The sequence below is a fragment of the Thalia democratica genome, unplaced genomic scaffold (assembly GCF_965202585.1).
Source record: "Thalia democratica unplaced genomic scaffold, ktThaDemo2.hap1.1 HAP1_SCAFFOLD_776, whole genome shotgun sequence".
In the NCBI taxonomy this organism is placed as follows: domain Eukaryota; kingdom Metazoa; phylum Chordata; class Thaliacea; order Salpida; family Salpidae; genus Thalia; species Thalia democratica.
The window spans coordinates 30,001-40,000 of NW_028139748.1; the positions used below are offsets into that span (position 1 = coordinate 30,001).

General features: G+C 30.7%; 4 non-coding genes across 4 annotated transcripts; all 4 read left to right on the forward strand.

The window, feature by feature from the left end:
- The first annotated feature begins 756 nt into the window (after positions 1–756).
- On the forward strand, positions 757–875 carry LOC145847068 (5S ribosomal RNA). The gene has a single exon (XR_014371052.1). It is a non-coding gene; the product is annotated as a 5S ribosomal RNA (ribosomal RNA).
- A 2,855-nt stretch (positions 876–3,730) lies between these two features.
- On the forward strand, positions 3,731–3,849 carry LOC145847060 (5S ribosomal RNA). Its single transcript, XR_014371047.1, has one exon. It is a non-coding gene; the product is annotated as a 5S ribosomal RNA (ribosomal RNA).
- Positions 3,850–7,694: 3,845 nt separating this feature from the next.
- Positions 7,695–9,502, forward strand: LOC145847061 (small subunit ribosomal RNA). The gene has a single exon (XR_014371048.1). It is a non-coding gene; the product is annotated as a small subunit ribosomal RNA (ribosomal RNA).
- Positions 9,503–9,684: 182 nt separating this feature from the next.
- LOC145847049 (5.8S ribosomal RNA) lies at positions 9,685–9,837 on the forward strand. The gene has a single exon (XR_014371037.1). It is a non-coding gene; the product is annotated as a 5.8S ribosomal RNA (ribosomal RNA).
- The last annotated feature ends 163 nt before the right edge of the window (positions 9,838–10,000 follow it).

Here is a 10,000-nt window from a genome sequence, read left to right on the forward strand (position 1 = left end):
TTTAATTCTATATAATAACTATTTTATATTTTTATTAAAAATTTTCTTGTTCAGTTTCTAAGCAACCACAGTTACGTTTATATGTTTAATTCTATTGTATTCTATATTTATCGATAATTTAATAAATGTTTTAAAAGACTATTCTGGTTTTCCACGCTCTCTTCAAAAATGTGAGTTCTTTTAATTCTTCCACTTAATTATTCATTTTAAAGTAAAACAACTAGTTATACATATTATTATATTATAATGTATGTGTATTAGATACTATTATTTTATAACATAAACATAGATGAGTTATTAAATTAAACGTCAAATATTTTATTACCTAAAATTAAGTTAATCGTAAAATCTGATGTAGTATGAGATATTCTTTAGAAACTAACTATAAATATTCTTGAAGTAAAACAAAACCATCTATAAATAGAACAATGAGAAATAGTAAAACAAACTAAACACAACATGTTTATTTTAACATTGTTTTTTATTTAGTTTAATCACTTAATAAACTTTACTTCTAATCATAGTATTTAATATAGAATATAGTTAACAATCTTTTAAACAAAGTCTTAAATAAAGTTACAGGGAGTAATTGTAATTAAAACACCAAAAAAAAAGGTTTTAATAAAAAAAATACTTACATCAAGTTAAAATTTTATAAGGATTAATTTTAAAATATCAAATTGATTGTAAATCAAGTGCAAATAGGTTTTTTAAACAAACCGAAGGGTTTATAAAGGCTTGTAAACGCTTTCAAACGCCTACGACCATACCACACTGAGCACACCCCATCTCGTCCGATCTGGGAAGTTAAGCAGTGTCGGGCGTGGTTAGTACTTAGATGGGTGACCGCTTGGGAATACCACGTGCCGTAGGCTTTTGCTTTTTGAATTCATCTTTTTTGTACTATTTTTCTTTCTGACCTATTTATACTTATTACTCGTTTATTTACATTTCTTTAACGCTTAAAAGAAAAGTAAATTCTAGTTATTAGCAAATAAAAACGTAAGCCAATCAGATAACGTTATTTGCTGTTTAAACCAATTAGAGCGCTAAAAAAGTGGTTTGACCAGTTTGAGATATCGAAAAAATAATGGCACCATCTTGTAGAGTACAATTTTCTGAGTTAAAATTAATACAATTAGTCTTTTATACTAAAACTTAAAAGTTTTTTTGTCCAAAAACAAATAAAAGCGTGGCTACTTGAAAAATCAAACGAAAATAAATTTTGCACTTTTGTATTGTGAGTCATAATAAGTTATTTACTGTTACCAACAGATACTAGCAAAAGCTTTTTAAAGTTTTGTATTAACTTAATGTATTTGTAATTACTTTTACTTAATAGAAACTATTGAATTACGTTTACTTAGTTTACTTTTGTATGTGTATTAAATATATAGCAATTTTGCTTGAACTTAAATAAAGATTATTAAACTATTAAAAGAAAACTATCAAAGTTTACTAACTCAAAAGCTAAATCTTAGTTATATTGTTATAAACATTTATGTTGTAATTTACTAATAACTAAATGAGTTTATTTCAAACAAAAAGAATTAAATAATGTTATGTTATGTCAAGCCTACTATATGAGGTATATAGGTATATAAGGTATACAAGCTTATGTTTGAAAGTTATAATAATTAAAATAAAAATAAATATTTAGTTGGTAAAATTTGTATTTAATATGCTTTGAAATTAGAGTTAGTATAGATGTTTTTTTTTAAATATAATAAATATAAGTATTTAGTTACTAATAATAAACTAAAATACCAATTTTGTAGTTATTACAAAAAAAAAAACTTATCTTACTTAAAGTTCACTGTAATTGAAACATTATACAAAAGCTTTATAATTATAAGCTTTGAATAATTCTATTTGAATAAATAATAGATTCATAACTATATTCATGTTTGCATATTTAAATTATAAAAAGTTAGTGTTTTGTGTATTGACTTTATGATTATTTTATTTTAGTAACTGTTAGTTTTATACTTTAATAAAAGAAATATGGTTAACAAGTAAGTTAAAAATGAAAGAAGCATAAAAAAACACACTAATTAACTGCTTATTCAATAGTTTGATTATTTAATTATTTTTCTGTTATATAGTTTAATCGTATTGTATAAAAAATACAGAGGTTTAAAGTAAGTTTGAATAAAAATAAAACAAAACATATAATATAAGCATTAGTTAAAATACATAGTTTTTTTTTCTAAAAAAATTTAATTCTTTAATAATAAGTAGTAATTTAAATAAAAAATAATACAAGTAAAGTTATACAATATATATACTATAGTTTGTCAAACTAGGCAAACACTACTAGGCAAAAAACAAACTAGGCAAAAAACCTACAAAGTAGGCCACCACTACAATCCTATGTTCCAACTGGAAATTCAATGAGATCGTTACTGTACTTGTGATGAACGTTGATAATCCCCAAGATTGTAAGTCGAAGGCCTTACCCAACCTAACCAGCGCACTGGTTTTCTTACAACTGAATTAATCAACATTTATTATTGAATATAATCATTATTGATAGATAGAGGAATGTTGACAATCAACAACAGATTGTAGGTCAAAGGCATTACTCGACCCAAGTACCCACAACCTAGATTGAACAACATTTATTAGATAGATTTGTTTAATGATAGATAGAGGAATATTGTCAATCCACAACAGATTGTAAGTCAAAGGCATTACTCGACCCAAGTACCCACAACCTAGATTGAACAACATTTGTTAGATAGATTAGTTAGATAGATAAATAGTACAGTATAATCTCAAAGAATTTGAAGCCCGAACATTGAACGATAGTGGTGTTTCGTGACGACTAGCGGGATTCGATCTTACAACCTTCTGCTTATGAGTCAGCTGATAAGACCACTGACCCACCGCGCCACGACAAAGATAAAGAAATATTTTGCTATATAAATAGGTTGATTTTTATAATTTTGTTATACAGTGTCAATTACAGTGAACTTCAAGTAAGATATACAACAGTATATATATTTCCGAGTCTGACTTTGAGTACTTTTTATATATTATTAACAAGATTTTTTAGGAGTAATATCTGTTTAGTTCTTTAATATATCTTTAAAATAATAATATTTTTTAAGGTGTTTAAAACTTTTAGAAGCTGTATGTAATGTCTTTTAGTTTAATAGTTCTTTTAAATTAGTAAAAAAAATAAACATGGTTGAGTTATCAAATTAAACAAAATAGAACGTCAAGTATTTAATTACTAAAATTAATTTAATTAAAAAAAAATCTCAGGTAATCTAAAATGTCAGGAATTATTTAAAAATAAATATAAATTTAAAACTTATTATATTGAAAAGATTGATGAATAATACTCTTGAATGTATGCAATGTTTGTATTTGTAATGCAATAACATAAATGGATAGATCAATGACAAATTGTAAACATATTGTATTATTTTATTTTACGATTTTATTTTATTTATTTAATAATTCAATAAACTTTACTTCTACTTTTCCTGGTCTTAGGTAATTTATAGATAACAATTATTTAAACAAACACTTTTGTACAGTTACAATACAGTTTTAGTACAGTTTGGGAGTAACTGTTGATTAAAAAAACAAAAAAAAAGTTAATTCAGGTTAAAATTTTATAAGGAATAATTTTAAAATATCAAATTGATTGTAAATCAAGTGCAAATAGGTTTTTTAAATAAACCGAAGGGTTTATAAAGGCTTGTAAACGCCTTCAAACGCCTACGACCATACCACACTGAGTACACCCCATCTCGTCCGATCTGGGAAGTTAAGCAGTGTCGGGCGTGGTTAGTACTTAGATGGGTGACCGCTTGGGAATACCACGTGCCGTAGGCCTTTGCTTTTTGAATTCATCTTTTTTGTACTATTTTTCTTTCTGACCTATTTATACTTATTACTCGTTTATTTACATTTCTTTAACGCTTAAAAGAAAAGAAAATTCTAGTTATTAGCAAACAAAAACCTTAGCCAATCAGATAACGTTATTTGCTGTTTGCTTATTTGCTGTTTAAACCAATTAGAGCGCTAAAAAAGTGGTTTGACCAGTTTGAGATATCGAAAAAATAATGGCACCATCTTGTAGAGTACAATTTTCTGAGTTAAAATTAATACAACTAGTCTTTTATACTAAAACTTTAAAGTCTTTTTGTCCAAAAACAAATAAAAGCGTGGCTACTTGAAAAATCAAACGAAAATAAATTTTGCACTTTTGTATTGTGAGTCATAATAAGTTATTTACTGTTACCAACAGATACTAGCAAAAGCTTTTTAAAGTTTTGTATTAACTTAATGTATTTGTACTTAGTTTAAATTAATAGAGTTTATTTGGTTTACTTTATTATGTGTATTGAATGTGCTAGTATCTAAAAATAAATACAACTAAAACAAAACAAACAAGGAGAGTACTTGAATAGAACCAACACAATTTACAGACCAGTTGTGTACTAAATTTAAAGAAATTCTGAATAGTGAATATGCAATTATTATTATAAGTTCAAAGTTCACTTTAATTTAAATTAATGTATTTTGTAAATTGGTTTTATTTAATACGATAGTAGTGAATTACTTTATTTAATTTACTTTAGTATGTGTTGTATAACTTTATTTAAACCAGAAGCAAAACGGGATTATACTTTCAATAAACTACACAATTTACAGACCAGTTGTGTACTAAATAAAAAGCTATTGTGAATGGTGAATATGCAATTATTATTATAAGTTTATAAGTTCACAGTTTACAAAAGCTTTAGAATTTAGTTACTATTTTGTTCATATTTGCATATCTAATTTATGAAAAGTTAGTGTTATGTGTATTGGCTTTTTAATTTCTTTATTTGTAGAACTGTTAGTTTTATATTCTAAAGAAACATTTTTAAATAAATATGTTTAACAAGTAACTTAAAAATGGAAGAAATATATTGTATATATTGAACTATTTATATTTATTCTAGCTATTTGCTTAGTGTATTTATTAATGTGATTATTTTATTTTGTTGTTTGTCTTATAGTTTAATCGTATTGTGTTGAAATATATATATAACAAATACAGAGGTTTAAAGTAAGTTTAAATGAAAATAAAATAAGACATATAGTTGAAATATAAGTTTAAAAAAATAGTTTTTTTTTTTTTTTTTTTCTTTGTTTGTTTGATTGTTTGTTTATTATATAATCGCGACGTGTCATTTTATTACTTTTAAGCATACTAAATATAATAATAGGTATAGTTATAGGAAAAATTCAATTAGTTTCTAATGTAATAAAAAAGTTTATTTCCACAAATAAATAAATACCTGAAAAATCAAATGAAAAATAAATTTCGCACTCCTGTATTGTGAGTCATAATAGGTTATTTACTGTTACCAACAGATACTAGCGAAGGCTTTTTAAAGTTCTATGTTAATTCAATGTATTTGTACTTAGTTTTATTAAAATGACAGTATTGATGGTTACGTTTATTAAGTATGTTTATTTAACGTTATGTAACTCAAGTAAAACCAGAAGCAAATAAGGAGACTACTTTCAATAAACTACACAATTTACATACCAATTGTATACTAAACTTAAAGCTATTCTATTTTATTCTTGATAGTTATTTTAAAGTTATTAAATTATACAAATGTATTTTGTAAAGTAGTTTTATAAAGTTACTATAGTTTATTTAACTTACTATAGTATGTGTTATATAATTTTAATTAAACCAGAAGCAAAAAGGGAGACTACTTTAAATAAACTACACCATTTATTGTTATATATAACTCTAATAAAACCAGAAGCAAAAAGGGAGACTACTTTAAATGAACTACACAAATTAAAAATATATTATTATTTATAAATCAATCGTGTTGTGTTTCAAAATACATTTTTCAAATAATGTTTTACAAGTATTTATCAGTTATTTAGTTTTCTTTTTATAGTTTAGCCGTATTGTTTTATTTATTTGTTATTATTTTTATTTAATTGTTTGCTTATTATATTTATCGCCATGTGCTTAAAAAATAAAACAACTATAAAGGTTAAAAAAGTAAGTTTAAATAAAAATAAAATGAAACATACAAAATAAGCTTATGATTTTTTATTATTATTATTATTATTATTATTATTTTTATTTTATTGTTTGTTTATTATATCTATCGCCATGTGCTTAAAAAATAAAACAACTATAAAGGTTAAAAAAGTAAGTTTAAATAAAAATAAAATGAAACATACAAAATAAGCTTATGATTTTTTATTATTATTATTATTATTATTATTATTTTTATTTCATTGTTTGTTTATTATATCTATCGCGATGTGCTTAAAAAATAAAACAACTATAAAGGTTTAAAAAGTAAGTTTAAATAAAGATAAAATGAAACATATAAAATAAGCTTATGTTTGATTTTTTTATTTTACTTTTATTAAATTGTTTGCTTATTATATTTATCGCGATGTGCTTAAAAGAATAGAACAAATACAAAGGTTTAAATTGTAAGTTTTAAATAAAATAAAATGAAACATACAAAATAAGCTTATGATTTTTTATTATTATTATTATTATTATTATTATTATTTTTATTTCATTGTTTGTTTATTATATCTATCGCGATGTGCTTAAAAAATAAAACAACTATAAAGGTTTAAAAAGTAAGTTTAAATAAAGATAAAATGTAACATATAAAATAAGCTTATGTTTGATTTTTTTATTTTATTTTCATTTAATTGTTTGTTTATTATATTTATCGCAATCTGCTTAAAAAAATAAAACGAGTATTAAGGTTTGAAAAGTAAGTTTAAATAAAAATAAAATAAAAATATAAAATAAGCTTATGTTTTTTTTTTTTTTTTTTTTATTATTATTATTTTTATTCAATTTTTTGTTTATTATATTTATCGCAATGTGCTTAAAACGATAAAACAAATATAAAGATTTAAAAAGTACGCTTAAATAAAAAATAATACAAATAAAGTTTATTTATAATAAATATATATATATTTAAAACATTAAAAAAAGTAGTTTATACATATTTTTTTTTATTTATTTCTTTTAAACATATTAAATAAAGTATAAAAAAGTATTAAAACATTTAAACGTAGCATAAATAAGCTTAAAACATTAAAATAATCGAAAAGAAACAAAGAAATTGAAAAAAATCGGAAAAAATCGGCAAAAAAAGTTCAACAGCAACATTTGAGCATCATACACGTATGCATTACTTTACACTAGTGAGAGAGACGTGTTTGTGCGTTCGGTCGACTTGACGAGAAAGCGGGCTTAAAGCATTACTGTTTAGCACCCGAGGCGCGGCTATTGCAGCGGCGGCGAACGTGCTATGTAAACGCATTGGAGCAGCGTATGAAAAACTACAAGCGTCCAGCGGCGGTAGGCTTATAGCTTTGCGAAGTCGTCGAGACGAGTAGCCGACGCAGGCAGGCACGGCTCGAGGCGGGTAACTGCAGCAGACAGATGGCGTGTTGCTGCTGACGAGTTAACCGGCAGAAGGCAAACGGTTGGTCGGGAGAAAGAACAGTCAGTTGTATAGCTGCATGCTGCAGTCGACGCGGGCTGGCGCTTTAAACAGCAAAAGGCCGGCGCCGACTTTCAGTAACGTTCGCAAGGCTTTTAAGCCGAGTGATAGAAAAGGTCTGTATTTATACAGTAAAAACGCTCAGTCGAGCAACGGGTTTAAACGCCCTCGGATAGTTATCTGGTTGATCCTGCCAGTAGTCATATGCTTGTCTCAAAGATTAAGCCATGCAAGTGTAAGTACGAGCTCACGTACAGTGAAACTGCGAATGGCTCATTAAATCAGTTATGGTTCATTTGATTGTACGCTTTTACATGGATAACTGTGGCAATTCTAGAGCTAATACATGCGTAAAGCGCCGAACTGACGTGAGGCGCGCATTTATCAGACCAAAACTAACCGGCTTTCGGGTCGTTACAATGGTGACTCTGGATAAGCTTGCGGATCGCACGGCCTAGTGCTGGCGACATCTCATTAAAGCAACTGCCCTATCAACTATCGTCGGTACGGTATCGGCCTACCGAGGTTGTAACGGGTGACGGAGAATCAGGGTTCGATTCCGGAGAGGGAGCCTGAGAAACGGCTACCACATCCAAGGAAGGCAGCAGGCGCGCAAATTACCCATTCCCGGCTCGGGGAGGTAGTGACGAAAAATAACAATGCAGACCTCGTACGAGGTCCTGCAATTGGAATGAGTACACTTTAAACTTTTTAACGAGTATCCATTGGAGGGCAAGTCTGGTGCCAGCAGCCGCGGTAATTCCAGCTCCAAAAGTGTATATTTAAGTTGTTGCGGTTGAAAAGCTCGTAGTTGGATATAGGGACGGCGAGGTTGGTCGGTCGAAAGGCTAGCACTGGCCTTGTTGTTCTTGTTGGTCGGTGCCTTCGCGGTGCTCTTAACTGAGTGTTGCGGTGGTCCGGCAAGTTTACCTTGAAAAAATTAGAGTGTTCAAAGCAGGCTTTACGCTTGTATAATGTTGCATGGAATAATGGAATAGGACCTCGGTTCTATTTTGTTGGTTTTCGGAGCACGAGGTAATGATTAATAGGAACGGACGGGGGCATCCGTACTGTGCCGTTAGAGGTGAAATTCTTGGATCGGCGCAAGACGAACGACTGCGAAAGCATTTGCCAAGAATGTTTTCTTTAATCAAGAGCGAAAGTCAGAGGTTCGAAGACGATCAGATACCGTCCTAGTTCTGACCTTAAACGATGCCGACTAGCGATCGGGCAGTGTCGAACTTAAGAACTGTCCGGCAGCTTCCGGGAAACCAAAGTCTTTGGGTTCCGGGGGAAGTATGGTTGCAAAGCTGAAACTTAAAGGAATTGACGGAAGGGCACCACCAGGAGTGGAGCCTGCGGCTTAATTTGACTCAACACGGGAAATCTCACCCGGCCCGGACACAGCGAGGATTGACAGATTGAGAGCTCTTTCTTGATTCTGTGGGTGGTGGTGCATGGCCGTTCTTAGTTGGTGGAGCGATTTGTCTGGTTAATTCCGATAACGAACGAGACTCTTACTTGCTAAATAGCTGCTCGACCCATTGGGTCGGAGACAACTTCTTAGAGGGACTAGTGGCGTTTAGCCACACGAGATTGAGCAATAACAGGTCTGTGATGCCCTTAGATGTTCGGGGCCGCACGCGCGCTACACTGACCGGATCATCGTGTGTTCCCTAGGCCGAAAGGTCCGGGTAATCCGTTGAACCCCGGTCGTGCTAGGGATAGGGACTTGCAATTGTTTCCCTTGAACGAGGAATTCCCAGTAAGCGCGAGTCATTAGCTTGCGTTGATTACGTCCCTGCCCTTTGTACACACCGCCCGTCGCTACTACCGATTGAATGGTTTAGTGAGGTCCTCCGATTGAGCCTGGTACGTGCGGCAACGCACTCGCCGGTGTTCGAAAAGACGATCGAACTTGATCATTTAGAGGAAGTAAAAGTCGTAACAAGGTTTCCGTAGGTGAACCTGCGGAAGGATCATTAACGAATCGAAATTTGATTTCAAGCGACGTCTCTTCTTCGAAGGGACCGAGCCCTGTAACTGTTATAGTTCGGTCGCGTTGCTTTCTGACAGCGGGAGTAATAATTCAGCACGCAAGTGCTGGCGCGGCCGCTTCTTTTTGAACACGATTTTTTGGTTGCATTGAGATTGATTAACACGAGAGATCTCTTAGCGGTGGATCACTCGGCTCGAGCGTCGATGAAGGACGGAGCTAGCTCCGAGAAGTAATGTGAATTGCAGGACACATTGAGCATCGATATTCTGAACGCGTATTGCGGCCTCGGGTAATCCTGGGGCCACGTCCGTCTCAGGGTCTTTAACACACCGATCCTTTCATTAGTTTGAAAGTGCCTGCGACTCGTTTCTTAATTAAGGAGCGTGTCGTCAAAGACAGCTGGTCTGGCGATTTCACAGCTGAAGCGTGAGCAGCCTGCTGGCCTCGGGTGAGGTAGCAACGACGGTAGGTGCTCGAGAATAAG